A 17,818-nucleotide genomic window follows, 5' to 3' on the forward strand; every position below is an offset into this window, starting at 1 on the left:
TAAATCTATAGAGAAAGGTTGTGTTCCACAATGGGAAAACTTATGGTACTGTTAAATAAATAATATGTCTGCAGCTAAAGTTATAGTCATCCTTATAATTATCTTCAGACTTAAATCCTTAAAGCCATGTACTGAAGTGCATATGTAATAATTAAATACATATTGTTAATGATTATTGGAATACAAGTTAAATCATAAATGTAGTGAAATAAGAATCTTAAAGGGGACTGTTGAGTTACTAAAATTACTTGTTTTTCAATTCAATTTCTGCTTGTGTATTATATAGAAACAGTCAATTACTTAATTACAGTAATTACTCAATTTTTTCTACAATATTTTAAGTTAAGCATTTTCACTTTGTATTCTATTGTATACCACCAGTAATTAATGAAGAGTTAACCTACGATTTGTTTAGGAGCTTCATACGAGTAGTGTCTTTCTCTGGATAGATAGACTGATGATTTTTTCTTTTTGGTTATGGGAATCTGTGTGTGATAAGAGTGTATGAATGCGTGTGTGAGACAGTTGTTTTGTCTGTACTTAATTGACAAGGAGATATTAGTGATATCTATGGGTGTGTGTGAAAAAATTATGTTTGTTGTACATGTTATGCAAATTCATTTTTACTGGTTACTCGTTAGACGTGAATTTTTAAATTCTGCTATGATAATGGGAGGAAGTTATCACAATGTTGTGGAAGAGTGTTAATGATGTAAACAATAGCTTGATAATTCACCAAAATATTAAGAATTTTGATACTTTTTTGTGTTTGGTAAGCAGCTGGAAGATTAAACAAGATATTGTCTTTCTATCTGAAACATGCATGAAATCAGTTGATGAGGCTTCTTTATATAGAATAATGGATTACATAATTTTTTGTGTGTAGTAATTTTTCTAAAGCTACTGGGCTTATTTTTTTGCATCTGTAATGGAGGGTTTTATTTGTATGACAATAGTTTGTGTACTGGATAGATGTTATTCTTTTGGAATATATTTAGTTTAGTTTTTACATTCTCAGTGTTTATGGCTGGAATAAGCAAAATTAGACATGAAATTTGACCTTCACCTTCTTCTTCCTACAATTCCAACATGCGATACCTTATTAATGGTTAATATTAACATAAATATTAATGAAAGAATGGATAATAATGATTAACAATATCTAGAAACACTCACTATGAATGGGTACAGCTCCTTAGTTAATTGTTACACTATTTTTTTTTTTTTTTGGCGAAAAATGTTTTCACATTATCATCGCTCGGATACTAGAGTTACTGATAATAAGCTAACCTGTATTTATCACATTTTTTATAAATCAAGTTTATATAAACAAAATATTTGTAGTGTTGTTATTCTGATATTTTAATGGTCATAGGGCTGTTGCCATTGCTTATTTCTAAGGACAGAACTCAAAATAATTTTGTTAATGATTTTAAAGAGGTTCTGGATTATGATAAATTAAGGTCATATTTATATGAACGTGACTGTAAAATTCTTGATAATGATGTTGATTTTCAGTTTTAATAACTTTTTTGATATTTTATTACGGTATATTAATTAATCAAAATCTGTTATTTTAATTTATGCCATGGACAAAAGTTGGGCTGTGCATTACAATTTCTCAGATGGATTGTATAAGAAAGGGTGTAAAAATCCTCACAGCCACAAAATTATACTGAATACATTAAATTAAAAAAAAAGATAGATGTGTGGATTATGGCAACTAAAATTTAATATTTTAAAAATATTTATTACCTACTAAGAATCAGTGAAAAATGATAAACCCCTATACTGGTATTCCTACTATTAAAAATAAAATTTGTAAATGGTAACGTTGATTCTGATGAGAATGAAATTGAGAATATTTTTAATGGATACGGTTCTTGGACCTATTCTATTTATAATATTTATTAATGACCTATTTTTACATAAATGTTATGGTAAAGCTACATGTTTTGCAGATGATACTGCTCTAGTATATTCATCTAAAAATCTTTTCAGATTTCAGACTTATCTGGAAAATTCAGGCTTATGGTTTTATGTCAATATATTAGCTCTTAATGCTTTAAAATCCAAATATCTAATTGTTACGTCTGCTTCCAGCTTATTAGCTCCATTAATATACTATAATGGTGATTGTGAATTACAATGCAACTGAGTCATCTCAGGTGAATTTTATTAAATACTTAAGGTTGATGGTAGATGACAAATTTTTATGTAATTTGCATATACAAAGTGAAAAGATATTAGTTTATATGCATTAAAAAATATTTTTCCAATAGTGTCCTTCAACAAATCAACTTTTACTACTTTATTCAAAATTAAATTATGGATAGCACTGCTGGGGATCAACTGAAGAAAAAGACTGATGGGATTACGACAGCTAAAAAACAATATTTTAAAAATATGAAGGAATTACCTGCCAAGAATCAGTGGAGAATTATAAATCAGTGAACTGGTATGTCTGCTATCAAAAATAAACTATCAATAATATGTGTATATGGTAAAGTTGTTTCTGATGAAAGTAAAATTGCTAATAATTTTATGGTTTCTGACTTTTACGGTTTTAAAGATTTCTGGCTTATTTCTTGATATTCATAAATCAACAGATACAGTTAAACATTTGCTTGTATTAGATAAAATGTATAGTGCAGACATTAAAGGTCTAGCTTTAAAATGCTTTGCATATTATCTGGAGGGTCGAAGAAGTAAGTACATATTTGTGCGCAATTGTTAGCAATATCATACAATATTGTATATCACAGATCTCTATATAACTGGATAAGGGATCCTTATGGTGTAAAATACAATAAAATGTTCAATATTGATCCCACAAGTTTAGTTGGTCTACGGTGAATGTTTCTTCGAAAATCAGCTGATTTCGAAGTCGAGAGTTCCAACGTTCAAATCCTAGTAAAGGTAGTAGTTACTTTTATATGGAGTTGAATACTAGATCGTGGGTACCAGTGTTCTTTGGTGGTTTTTATTCCCCAAGACCACCGATGATGGTTCACCAGTTACGCATTGCAATTCTAAATGGTTGCATGGCCTCCAACCTCCCGGGACCCCACAGGATCCGGTGAATCCGTGCCTTGTGGGGGTCGCTCACCCAGTAGGCCGGGACTCGATCTTTCCTTTGCACCATATCTCAAACCAGATCCCCCTCCAAAAAGCAAGGAGGGATCTCCGGTCTTTCAATTTTCCCCTAACTCAATGGTCAATCATCGAGAGCGGCCCACCTCAACGAACCGCCCTCTCATAGGCAGGGCTGCCTTGCATTTCCCTACCACCAGTAACTGTCCCCATACCACTCCCTAGCGTCTCTCCCCTTGATTTGTATTATTCTGGTTACCATACAGGCTACGTTATCCCATTTATGTTTTCCTTTTAGCATGTACTGCAGCGTGTTTTCCGGATGCAATTGACTTATTCCAAATGAGTGTCTAATCTCGTCCCATCTATTACATCAGTATATCGATACAGTCATATATGCAGACACAATTCGTATTGCAGCTCTCTGCAGAGCAGATATCTTATTTAAGTTCTTCTTATCAAAGGCCTCGCCCCACGTATAAAATAACTGTCATTGCGATTGAAAAAATCAGTCTCCTTTTCGATGAACATGGACCTCAGTATGTGGTCATGAGCCTGCTTAGCTTACCAATCACAGCCTCGGGATGCTGCGTTACCTTGTTCAAGTGCTCCGTATGTAGCCTACGATCTGCAACCATACGCATAGATATTTAATACATCTAGATATGAGGATTATCATGCCATCTACTCTGACTCCTATTTCTCTGATTCTTCTCCTGCCTGTTAAGGCGACCGCCAGTGACTTATTAGGCGCTAATGTCAGTACTTTTTCTTCAAGCCATCTTTGTATACTATCGACCGCGACTGCTGCACAATCCTCCACTTCTTGTCCGTCGGCATAAGCTATCAGTTTGGCATCCCCTTCAAACTCCAGTCTCAATACTCCGTCAAAGGCCCAAGGATAGACCCTTGTGGAACCCCCCCGAATATCTCTACCGGAATTTCGCCCTCTTCGGTACATACATGTATTTTACTCTGGAGGAGATAAGAGTTTATTATGCCCCTCAGATAATTACTAATATTCCTTTCTCGTAATTCTTCGTTGATTACAGAGACAGTCGAAAGCTTTCCTGACGTCTAGCAGGACCACTAAGGAATCCTCCTTTGACGCCAGGTGCCACCCGCTCAGTATGCAGACCAGTTAGTTAGTATTGTAACGCATCAAACGTGGACCTCCCCTTCACAAAATCGTATGTCTAGGGAACAATCCCCCGTCATTTCTAATTCCGCCAATTTACGATCAACAATGTCTTTTAAATAGTTTACTGATTGTGTTTGTTAACAGACAGATTGGTCGATACGTGACTCCTTCCATCTCTGTATCCCTCTTCTTCAGTACCAGAAACAGTCGTGCCAATTCCCAGCACACCGGAAACGAGAGCCCTCTAGGGCCTGATTAAAGGCGTCTAACACAATCCAGGGGTATCTGGCCACCTTTTCCTTGACTATTTTACCTGGAACTAAATCTGGTCCTGGACTCTTGTTGGGGTGTAATGTCACCACAGCATTCTTGAGCTCCCCGATCGTGAACCTCGCGTTGTGTTAATTGTCATCTCTCTCTATTCTGACTCAACTACTGGGAAGAGTTGAGGTCGCAACGCCACCTCACTAGAAAGAGCGGGGCTGATCGTCCAAATCGGTCCATGACCGATTGGACCCCCAAGTTTGTAAGCACCCCCCAAGGGTTTGCTTCAAGGTCTTCCAGCAGTTCGTGCCATGCTCTGACCTTGGCGTCCTTTATTGCCTTTGTTAATGCCTTCCTAACACGGCCCCTCGTCAACCCTACCGTTCGTTTTAGTATCTTGCTGCAGCCTCCTCCTCGAGCCAAGAATTGCAGCTCTCCTTTCGGCTATGACAGAGGACCGCCAATAGACTCTACGCTTACTCGGACCTTCCATTAACCCAACATGTCTGCATATATTTTCTACGTATTCAGACAATCTTTCTAACGTGATCAGAACATACTCGATACCTCGTCTACGACATCTCTTGTCACTGTCTGTAGGTTTCTAAAGTGAAACTCTAACTTGTCCAGGCCGGACGTGTCCAACGGTAAAGATGATGCGTGGTGGTCCCTGACAAATTCTTCTTGTCTCACTGTTCAACCACACATCTCAGAAATGGTCGACCTGAGACTGTACTTCACTTAAAACTCGTATATATCATCCCCTGAAGTAATACCTGACGGTAATTCCCCGATGATAAACAGGAAAAAAGTGTTCAATATTGAAGCATACTCCAGTGCTGCGGAATGAGCGGCTGAGAAATAAATAAAACCATTGTAGGCATGCGCGACTATAATAGTGATTGTAGGGATGCGTACTTAAGTCAGATAACCAAAAGAACGGTCATTTTTGCTACACAAGCAAAAATTTACGGACAGTTATAGAAAATTTATATAGAGATCAGCGTTCAAAATACAAAATCAGAATACTTCTACTGCATCGGTTTAAAACATGGTTTTATCCCTATATTACATCTGCGCAAGCGACGATTCATTTTAGTTAGTTCTACCACTCATTTAGTGTTCAAATTTTACCAATTCCAATACACGGGATCCCCTACACAATTTTATAGAGATCAGTGCGTGTGGTTTACAGTAGTGATCATATAAGAGGGTTTGGCTGAGGAAGAATATCACCGGACCAAGAGAAGCCTCAGGGAGGAAATCCGGAAGGCCTGGGATCGCTTGATATAGGATCTGATTGACAAACCGTGGGGGAGGGCTTATCAAATCGTCATGAAAAGGTTTGGTAAGCGACTCCCCCTCCTTTCCAAGGATCAAACGACGAGAGCTGGTATACTTCCCAGTCATGTATCTGGACCGGGTGGAGATCGAGAGCGCGATTCCCAGGCCTTCGGAAGAGGAGCTGCGGACTGCGGCCCTGAGAATTACAGGAGAGAAGGGCCCGGGGCCGGACGAAGTTCCTGGCATTATCGTTAACAACCTGGTGAGCCACCACCCCTGGGTAGTATTAGAGCTCGTGAACAAGACGTTGACGAATCGGACTTTCCCTCAAAATTAGAAGGAGGCTAGACTGGTTCTGCTCCCGAAACCGGTTACTAAACATCAGTAGGAAAAGTACAGACCAGTCTGTCTTCTAAACGAGCTGGTGAAGCTTTGCGAGAGGCTGACTGTGAACCGAATATGGGAAGAAATTGGCGAGGGGAGGACTCTCAAAGGAAAGCGACCGTTGACTCTATTCGTTACGTTGTGGACTGGGTCAAGACTTTGCGGTAGGCACCTGGCGAAACGCATTTTATAGTGTCCCCTGGAAGGGATCAGGAGCAGGGGCCTGAGTGAATATCTGGTGGCGATAGCTAACAACTATCTCCACGATCGGAGTATCATCGCCTATACAGATGGGGTGATGCGTTTCGTCACTACGTGTGGGGGTTCCACAAGGGTCGGTGCTAGGTCCACTCTTGTGTTATACGGTATACAACGACCTCCTGAAGATGGAGCTTCAAGACGGGGGCAGAGGTGGTGGTCACGTATGCCAACGACCTGGCACTACTACTTGCTAGCCGCACGGAAAGACAGGTGGAAAACACCGCCAATATTGCAATAACATGAATCAGTGTCTGGTTACGGAGGAAAGGAATGAAACTTGCTCCAAGGAAGACGGTAGCTGTTGTGGGACCACTGATAACTTAACAATTTTTTTGCGCGCGCACACACACACACACACACACACACACACACACACAGAGAGAGAGAGAGAGAGAGAGAGAGAGAGAGAGAGACACACACACACACACACACACAATGCAATCTATGAAACCGTGCCTTAAGTAGGAAAAATCTTTTTCTGGTTTTCATCGTTGCTAACACAAAATTATATAATTTTTGATGCTAAAATCTACCTTCTATCATAAATATGGAATTGATTTTTATTCTGAAATGTTATTAAATAAATAATAAGAGTTCTTACCTTTAACGTTATTTCAGATGTTGATTCTTTTTTATGATCATTTACTAATTACATAAATTCTTTATATACCTGGGCATGTTATTTTAATCTTTGTTGGTGCATCACTTCTGTCTGGAAAATATAAAAATAAAGATTTACTATAATTAAAAAACAATAGAACAATGTTAAAGCCTGAAGGAAAATTATGATGTTAATTATATTTTAATCTTAATAATTTTCAATAAAATTAGAATTTACGACTAAGTATGTACTTTATAAACAATAATAATCTGCCGATTGGCATGTTCTCAATCCACATCTATAGGCACCCAATATGGTACAAAGCTAAAATTGATGTTTACATTGCTCCTGATCGTAAGAGTTAAAAATTTTTTTTTTAAATATTGAGTTTTTTCAATAGGAAAAGAGCAGTATATGTTTTACCAAAACTCTTACTTAAATTAGTCTGAATAATTCAAAATTAATTTATGTTTATTTATTATAATTGAAATACTAATTTCAATATACTTAACCAGAATGTATTTGCTTTAAAAAATAAGTCTAAAAAAATTCTTAAAAATGACATCACCATTTACAAAAATGATTGTTTACATCAGATTGTAAAAATTAGAAAAACTTAAACTTTTCGTTACCTTTTTTTTAAAAAAAGTAAAACCACTTTTTATTCAAGTTGAATTAATTTTAAAATATCAGCTGGTTTGAGAGAGCTGAGCTTAGAAAAGATTCACATATTTCCACCACAGATGGTTTGAAAATAATGATCACAAACAATTGGTATTGATTAAAAAAAACAATTATATAATTATAAAAGTATAAAAAAATTACAAATCTGGAATTAATAGTTTATTTTTGCAAACTTTCCTAAAGGCGATAAAACTTCCTAAATGTTAACAATAAAACTCTAAACATAATAAAATAAACATACTCAAAATTTTAATTTTTGGGAAGAATTTCCAAACCCTTTGAAACAAAAACTATAGTGAGACAAGGTGATGGTCTCTTCACTAATATTGTTCAACTGCACTCTGGAAAAATTTACTGAGAAATAGAATAGGATAATACAAATACTTAATAAAAATGGGGCACAACATCTAAATGTTTAAATGTAAATGTTTTAGCATCTGCTGATGATTTGGTAACTTTGGCAATAGACATTAGAGAATTCAAGAATTAGAAAAATATACAAACAAAATCAAGCTGCAAATTTCATATAATTGATTCCAATAATAAAAGTAGAATCCAAACCATGAAAATGTCAGAATAAGAATCAAACAGGTCCAAAAATTTAAACATTTAGGTGAAATAATAAGTAAAAACCAAAACACAAAAAATGAAAGTGGCTTTCAACAAAATAAGAAATTCTTATTCAAAAACCCATAATTAAGACACTACACTAGGAAAGCATAGTTTTAGAGAGGTGTTGTGTAGTATGTAAGGTCTACAGAATTTCTAAGGAAAAATCTGGTAACTTAAAAAAATAATTTTAAGAAAACTCAAGGATAATTCGTATAAATTAAGTAAATTAGAAGAGATTTTGAAATGTTATAATTTAGAAAAGAACTCAAATTTTAGAGTCACTTGAATTGAATGGATGATACTAAATTAACAATTTTTTTTTATAAAAGGAAAACTTAAATAATTATGTTTAAAGTTTTTATATTAGTCTGTTTCAGATTAATAAAACTCTTTCTTCCAAATATCATATGCAGCTAATTAATTTTTTTATTAACAGCATATAACAATTCACAAAAATACAATATACAATATATATATATATATATATATATATTTTACCTCATTCCTACAAGAGGAAGCCGATATAAAAAGGTGCTTCAAAAGATTTTTGCAAGAAACATTTTATCAATTTGAAAATAATTTAATAATCTAAGTATTATTTGTTTTTTGTTTTTTTTTTTGTTATGCTGTTAAATGAATAAATATAATGTACTATGATTTTCACATTTGTATAACAAATTTAAGTTTATGAATAACATTTTTGAAACTTTAATTTAAATCATTTGTCTCAGTTCATAAACGTTTACGCGTTTCTTTATGTACAAATGTTAAACATTGTAAGCAAACCATTAAAATAGACAGCTAGAATTGGGAAATCATTAGCGGTACTTAATATTCAGCAGGAATAACCAACATGCAACTGATAATTTTGAATAAAATCATTTACATTCTGATTAGAACTGATAACAAGAAAATAATGAAAAGAAACTTAGTCGATGAACACAAAAAAAATAAGTTTAAAACAGTAAAAAAAGTTTCCAGAAATTTAGGTCTAAATTTGGTTCAAATTAACTATAAATGTTAACGTCATAATCACTTATATTTTCAATTTACCTAGTATACCAGTATACCTGTTCATTTATCACAATTTATCAAGCATACCTCTACAAATATTTAATGTATAAGGCCGCCTTCAAAAACTAACTTTAATATTACTACAGTAATTCAACAAAATTAACTAAATGCCATTACTTACTTTTTTCATCCACTTATTTAGAACAAATTAAATATGTATATATCATTACACACTTTTAGTACGAGGAGCAAGGCTGAAAAATGTTATTTCACTATTCACAAAAACCAATCAGTAGATCTATAAAATAAGTTTTCGTAGTAAGCATTGGCGACCTACAGAACACACAAACCGACGCCACTAAATTAATTGAATAACAGCTACTAACGTAGCGTTTGAAAGGACGCTACTTTGCCGCAGTCACGTCAATATTAAACCGGAAAATCCTTACTGCCGACATTTTGATTTTTAAAGTCTACCCGGGAAACAAATAAATTGTAAATCTTACTAAATGTATTAAAACCAGTATTATTTTGGAACTTATAAAGAACCTAATAAAAAAGGAAAAATAAATAAAAATTAATAAATTATCTATATTTATAATATATTATTAATTCACACGAATTCATAATCTTTTTTTAATACACATTTTAATTTTTTTACTTCCTTGTACGAAGTAAAAAAAAGTAATGTGTTCGTGAAAAATTTCGATTTTCAGATTTATGCGGAAATATCCATTTTGACCACCTTTGAATTCATTTTGACTACTACATGAAGTCAGTATGTACGTTTGTATTTCGCATAATTCAAAAATGATTAGCTGTATGATGTTGAAATTTTGAATTTAGGACTCTTGTAACATTTAGTTGTACACGTCCCCTTTTGATTGCAATCAACAGGGCAAAAATTGTATACAGAGGATTTCGATTTTGGACTTTTTCTTAACTGCAGTAATAAGCCATCGTTGAAATCTTTTTGGCGATATATCATAAGTGGTATTTATTTTCATTGGTTATAGAGTTATAGCCAAATAACATTTTAATTAATGATATATTTGGATCTTACAAAGAGAAGAAGGTACAAGAGTTCTAATTAGACTTCATCTCTTTTTTTTTTAATTTAAATATATTTATTTAAAATATTCTTACATTTTTTTATTTTTGTTGGTTGTCCCAAATTAATAGATTGTTAGGTGTTTTTAATTTGGTGTAATTTTAAAAAGTTAGAATTTAAGGAAAATTAAGGAATTTTTACTTTTTGTGATTTTTTGAAATCAGCCATTAAATTAATTTTCCATCTGTTTATTAATTAATTAATAAACAACAAATTAATCTGCCAACATTTTTTCAATCCATGTTACCAGATGACTATTTTATTCTAAAGAGAACTGAATCAAGAACAACATTTTCTGATTGTAAACTATTCCTGCCCCCTACTGTTTTAACACATTTTTCCTAAAAATTATTAATATAAATATAACTTTATACCATCAAATACTTTTGATTTGTAGCTTAAAGATAAGAAAAATAGTTGACAATTCACTTTCAAACTTTAGGAAATTATTCTTCCAAACACTTCCTGTAATAATTATCAGTTCTTTCTTCAGCCCAGTTAGTGGTATTATTAACATCAGCTATCATAAATATGTAGTTAAACAATAGATTTATCTTGGTTTATTAAATATCTTGTTTTTGTCAAGGTTATAAATTTCACAATTGTTCAAACGTATTCTGAACTTGATTCATAGTGATTTGTGTAAAATTTTACTTGTCAGTTATAAAGTATTTATACATGTTCTACTTTTGTGAATTGATTTACAAAAGTTTAATATATTAATCTGTGTTTTAGAACAAAACTGTTGCAGTTTTTACTGTTTTTTTTTTTTATTTATAAACATTTTGGTTGCTGTGTTTATAAATATCCACTCTCTTAAATTCTGTTTATTCTAAAAAGATGATTGTAGTTAAATGGAATCATACCTTTCACCTGTTGATAGATATGAAATTCATTACCATGGTGATATTCCAATGTTTCCTCTGATCATAGGCATGAAACACGTGAATAAAAGAAGATTTCAGTGTCTTTAAAGCATTAATATCTATCTAACACAGTGTAAGAAAGTGTATATCAGTTTAAAAAAAAGATCTGTAGGCTCATAAATTTCAACAGCCTGTTTAAGGTCAGAAGGTTCAAATGCTTCTCGAAGAGCACAGACACCAAAATTATTAAACGGCAAAAAAAAAAAATGAAACTAAATTGAATGTTTTACAGAGATCACAAAAAAAAGAAAAATGAAAATAAGTCTTTTTGCTACTGCAAAAAGACTTATTTTCATTTTTCATTTTCATTTATATATATATATAAATTATATAAATGATATAAATTATATATATATTTTCATTTATATATTTTCATTTTTTAATAATATGTTATTATTTAAATAACATATTTAATGTTATTTAAATGTTATTTAAATAACATTTAAAATATTATTTAAATAATCTGATGTGGACACCATATGACTTAGTTTATGCCTATTAAAAATTACATGTACACATTTTTTTTAAATGAAAAGTACATAATAAAATTTTATTTCATTAATAACTTCAGATATTTTTTCTTTTTTTTTATTGTTACTATTAAATCATTATATATCGTATAACGTTTTTTTTACAATCAAAGGTTAATAATTATTATTAAATCAAAACAAAGGAGATGAAGTCTGATTTTAACCGATGTGCCTTCTTTTCCTTGTAAGATCCAAATATTTTTAATTAATTAAAATATTTTTTACTATAACTCTGGAACCAATGAAAATAAGTGCTACTTATGACATAGTATTGAAAAGCTGTCAATGAGGGTTTATTACTGCAGTTAAGAAATAGTCAAAAATCAATTTTTTTTGTTTTTTTGTCTTTTTTGGGCACTTTTAATCCAGTCAATTGAAATCAAAAGAGCAGGTGCACAACTAGATTTACAACAGTCTGAATTCCAAAATTTCAACATGCTATGGCTAATCGTTTTAGAGTTATGCAAGATACATACGTATGCACATACAAACAGATGTCATGCCAAACTAGTCAAAATCGATTCAGGGGTGGTCAAAATGGATATTTCCATTGAAATCTGGAAACCAAAATTTGTTGTGATCACAATACTTCCTTAGCTTTGTACAAGAATGTAAAAATGGAAATATCTGAATCAGTAAACAAACGTTTCCTTAACCTATACTGAAAATCTGTAAATATGCTATGCTTAGCAATAAATTTTAAAAGTCCATTTTTCATAATTCTTTCAAACAGTTTGGAAAATACAGACATATCTAAATTGGGCTATAATTTTTCTAATTAAGTTAACATCATTTCTTAAGGACATGAATAAGAATGAAAATTTTAAAGCAGCTGGGAAATGTCCATTGCTGAGATTCCTTAATTAAATTTGTATAAAGATGACAGCATCTATGGTTTTTTTTTTTTTTTTTTTTTTAATATTGGCAGGATTTAATCAGTATTTACAGATTGTGTACATTTTTAACATTTACTTATTTTATTAAAATAAAACAAGTATTAAAACGGTATTTTTATTTACTGGCTATCAAATAACAGGAAATAAAAATACTGATTTATCAACAAAAACATTCAAAGTAAAAATGGCTGTGTTTGAAATGGATCACTGTTATTGCTGTTTGAAATACTGAAAATTTATAGAATTGTTCTGCTACAAAAATAGAGGGTGAATAATGGTCATTAGTTGAATCCTTTTGTATTTTTGGTGAAGTTATTTGATTTGTCTTATTTCGGAATGCACTTTTACTTTTAACAAATCCCCACATAATTTTTAACTTTGTTAAAAAAATAACTCAATTTTGTTAGGTATTATTTCAGAGGATGTTGTTTGAACTAAATATTATCACAGTATAATCTTTTACCTTTATGAATAACTTTATATAAATTCATTTAAATTTTTTTTAAATAATTTTGAAAGTTATCAGATAATTATATTTAGATCATTTTTTTGTAGTTTAATTATAGAAAATTTAATTCTTTTCTAAAGCCTTTTCTGTGTTTAAACTATTTATTTTTACTAAAGAATTTTAGCTGCAAAGAAACTAAGAAGAGAGAAAACTTGGAAAAACATTAAGAAAATCATTAAACTTTTCATCAAGGCTAATTTTGTTACATTCCTAATTTGTTTCTGACAAGATTTCTTTTAATTATATGTTCATTGACCACTTCTTTAAAAGAATAAAAGTACTTATTTCATGAAATTTACTTTATTTCAAAATTTTCTTCTGCATTTTGACAGTTAATGTCTGAAAAATTGTAATTTGTGCAAAACAACAACAAATTACCTGTAAGTAAATTTGTAAAAAATATTACCAATACAGGCAGCAAAGGTACTTATAATTCTATTTGACTGTGATGTAGAAATATTTAGTCCTGCTAACTCAAATTAAATTAGTTTTTTTGTTACAATATTAGAATTGTCTAGAAGGTTAAAATTTAAGTCTCCGTACACAATGTAAAATTTATTAGGAATTTTAAAAACAGTTTCTAATACTTCACAGAAAGATATATAACTTACCATTAATTAATTCTTTAATTACCAACAACTTTAGACTTTGGAAAACATTCAGAATTAATTTCTTCTACAACAGAATAAATGTTAACTTTATTAAAATAGTTAATCTTAAACAAAAATTGAGACTCCCTCAGTTTTATGTGCAGTTCTATAAAAATTTTCAGCATGTTTGAAATTACTTAGCTTAGAAATGGCTTCTGTCTTGGTTGCCAAAGTTCTGAAAACAAGCAAAACCTGATGATTTATTGGAAAGAAGTATTTAAAATTTCTTTGGTTTTACTGAACATAATATCAGAAAAATTAATGTTAGTAAAAATAATGTTTTTTTTTTTTAATATGAGAAACAGAGTATTTAAAATCAGGATCATCTTGACTGCAAATGTTGATTGCATTAATATTATTACAATCTGTTACAGGTTTGTAGTTCTATTTCCAGTACAAATCAATAATCTTTTTGTAATTATAACCAGACTCACTTCTCCCTCATATAAAAACTCCCTTAAACCTTGAAAGTAAAGTCAAGGAAAGATAATAGAAAATAGACTTATGCAATTAGATGCATTTGTACCAACTTGATGGCAATAAAACATCTTCATGTTTTGCTATTAAGAATAACTAACTATTCGTTGGTTATACTTGCTAACTGCAAATTAATTTAATACGTCCAGCTTCAATTTTAATTTCATCAGCAAATTTGATCCATCTTTTTCCACTCATCTTTAGCTTTATTATATAAAACAGTATAGGTGTTTGGGGAAGTGTTGGCCAAATTGAATGGACTGATTTAGGGCATCAAAATAAACAAAAAGGTTCATGTGGGCAAATTCCTTATCTCACTCATTTTCCCTCTGTCCAACATTAGGTGTTTTTTCAATAAATTAATTTATTTAGAGTAGATGGCGATATTTAAACGAAATATAATGTGTACCACAATATCTTCCAGAAGATAAATATTTGAAAATTTTAGCTCTTAAAATTTTAAAATGGTAGTGATTAAAATCTTTTAATGATTATTACTTTTATGAAATAGTGTTTTTGTTATATAAAATATTAAATCTTTTACTATGAACAAAATTCATTTGTTTAAACTGGTTGATAAAAAGCCGAGAGTCTCAAATTGTTAAGAGTGGATTCAGAAAGGGTACTGTATAGCTACACAGTACATCCTCTTGTGTAATATTTAGCAATCTTAATTCTTAAACTGTTATCTTCTAAATATTCACTACAACTAAACTAGTAAGACCAAAATCATTAGCTTTCCTTTTTTAAACCCAATAAAAATAAAAAATAAAAATACATATATATAAAATAAACCTTGAGTAGACACTAAAAATCATAAGTTGATAAATCAGCAATTAAAGAATTGAAAAAAATGTTTTGGTGATGCTTAATCAGAAGTCCTTTGAAATATTTGTTACATTGATATTTTTTTATGGCACCAATTTGTCACTCACTCACTGATATCCTGTAAGGACCAAATTTATGTCTCGCCCTTTTACAGACTTTTCAAAGAAAAATTACTTTTTGGTATTACTTTTGGTTGAACAGTGGGATTGTGGGATGAAATTGAATTTTCTTTATGTTCTGAAGTACGAGGAGTAGAAAATACCATTTACTTAAAATGTAATTTCCTTAAACATATATATATATGTATAGACCTATGTATAAAGTTTGTGGCTTGAAAGTCACAACACTACTAAACTACTAAATCAAGTTCATTGAAATTTATGTCAGTTGTGGTACTATATCTGAAGTTGAGCATGTGAGAATTTGGTGAAGACTGGTTGAGTCGTTCTTGAGCTACATTCAACTGTTCCAAAAATTGAAAATTTTGAGACACAAAAATCTCCAAAACTACAAGATCAATTTCATTGTATTATTTTTTACCCTCAGTTTTTGTGTCTTACGTCGGTTATCTTTAAAATTAATGGAGGCAGTGTTCTGGGACCCACTTTTTTTATATTTTCAGGTCAAACATCATAAAAAACAATTAAATTCGCCCCTTAATTTACCTTCCCAGAATTTCAGGAAGTCTTCATTTCCCCGGAGGAACCGAAATCCGGACGAAATCTTTCGCTAGCCGAACTAGTTAACGAAGCGTTTTCTGGCCTATGTTTATATATTTTTTCCTATTTTTAGCTATAGAATTAGCTCCCGAGAGACTGCCGTATATAAATATATATATATATATATATATATATATATATATATATATAAATTTTCCCCACTGACATAACATTATTGCATTTCGAATAGATTGTGTGTTAAAGAGTAGTAAAACAGTATCACAAAGTAAAAAATATTATATCGCTTAACATCAGTAACCACTTCACAGACATAATAAAAAAATAAATAAATGCATTGTCTGACGATCAGCTCCGTGAATCTGACAACGTTGATTTTGTTGTCCTTGGATGGGTGCAAGAAAATAAACAGTAATATAAAATTCAACTAACATGTTTTCAAACACTTGCCGAAGGTCACATATTGCTCGATGAAAACCGGCATACGCACTCGCATTATGCTCTATGTGGTAACCGGCATACACACTACTAATTAGTTTATCACGTACAAACTGTTGACATATCATAATTTGTAATACACTGTACGGTTAACATGCCCATGCCTCAATAACATGAGTAACACAAAGGAATTAATTAATATATTTATTTTCAGATATCAAGATTTACTCAAAATTACACACAAATTAGTTTTTTATTTTCAGAATTTTTATTTTTAAAAACAAAAGTTAACTACTCCTTTGCATTGATATCTTTGTCTAAAGTTTTTAGGCAACGAACAAATATTTTCTTTTTCTAGTATTTCACAAACATTAAAAAAAAATTTATTATACATTTTTTTCTTTTATATGCAAAATTTTCCACCCGTATCAGCTTCCCAACATCTATTGATGATAAAAAATAATCGATTAAAAGTTGCCTAAAATAGTTGAATTTTATTTTTTTTAAATTTCATTTTTTTCGATTTTTCTTTAATATGATTTTATTTAAAAATAAATTTGATAAAATAAAGACGTATTTTTTCAGAAAAAAAACTTTTTAATTACGTTTTCAAATAACAAAAAGTACGAAAAGAATAAAAAGTTTCTCATAATTGTAATTACCTATCGTTTTTTTAATTTACATTAGCATTAACAATTAAAATGCTGATATCCGTGGTGGAGTGGTAGCGACTCAGCCTTTCATCTGGAGGTCCTGGGTTCGAATCCCAGTCAGGCATGGCTTTTTTTCGTACGCTACAAATTTCCATTATCATAGGGCGAAATGACTAAAGCCGTCGATGCACTTCATCTAAAAAAAAAAGTAGTCATTGGCGAGACCGGGGGTGTAACTGCAAATGAACCGGTAAACGTGTAGTCTTCAATACTCAGGTCTACCGTATCTTCCCTTCGGAATGGTGTAGTGGTGAACTCGTCATCGCAAATCAACTGATTTCGAAGTCGAGTTCTGAAGTTCAAATCATAGTAAAGGCAGCTACTTTATACGGATTTGAATACTAGATCGTGGACACCGGTGTTCTTTTGTGATTGGGCTTCAATTAACCACACACCTCAGAAACGGTCGACCTTAAATAAACTTACTAGTAAACTTATAATTATATGAAAGCTGATTTATATTAAGTATTAATATCTTTAATCTATTGTTGCCCCGTGAAACGTAAACAAACTTTTGTGAAACGAATTTTTATTATGCGTTACAAAAATGAGTGATACTAATTATAAGCAACGTTCTGCAATCAAGTTTTACGTTAAACTCGATGAGAATACTACTAAAACTTTTTCAAAATTGAAAAGGACGTATGGAGATGACGCTCTGTCACGAGCCCCAGTTTTTAGATGGTTTAATGCATTTTCAGATGGTCGAGAATCAATTGCAGACGT

At 31.4% G+C, this 17,818-nt stretch overlaps 1 long non-coding RNA gene across 2 annotated transcripts in view; it reads right to left on the reverse strand.

Annotated features, from left to right (window-relative positions):
* The window catches only part of LOC142319156 (uncharacterized), a 78,216-nt gene that overhangs the window by 54,383 nt on the left and 6,015 nt on the right, over positions 1-17,818 (reverse strand). For both annotated transcript variants that reach the window (XR_012755116.1, XR_012755115.1), the window contains exon 2: positions 7,029-7,139. This is a non-coding gene — a long non-coding RNA (uncharacterized LOC142319156). The remainder of the gene's footprint in view (positions 1-7,028; positions 7,140-17,818) is intronic.

This window comes from Lycorma delicatula, chromosome 2 (genome assembly GCF_047948215.1).
Source record: "Lycorma delicatula isolate Av1 chromosome 2, ASM4794821v1, whole genome shotgun sequence".
NCBI lineage: Eukaryota > Metazoa > Arthropoda > Insecta > Hemiptera > Fulgoridae > Lycorma > Lycorma delicatula.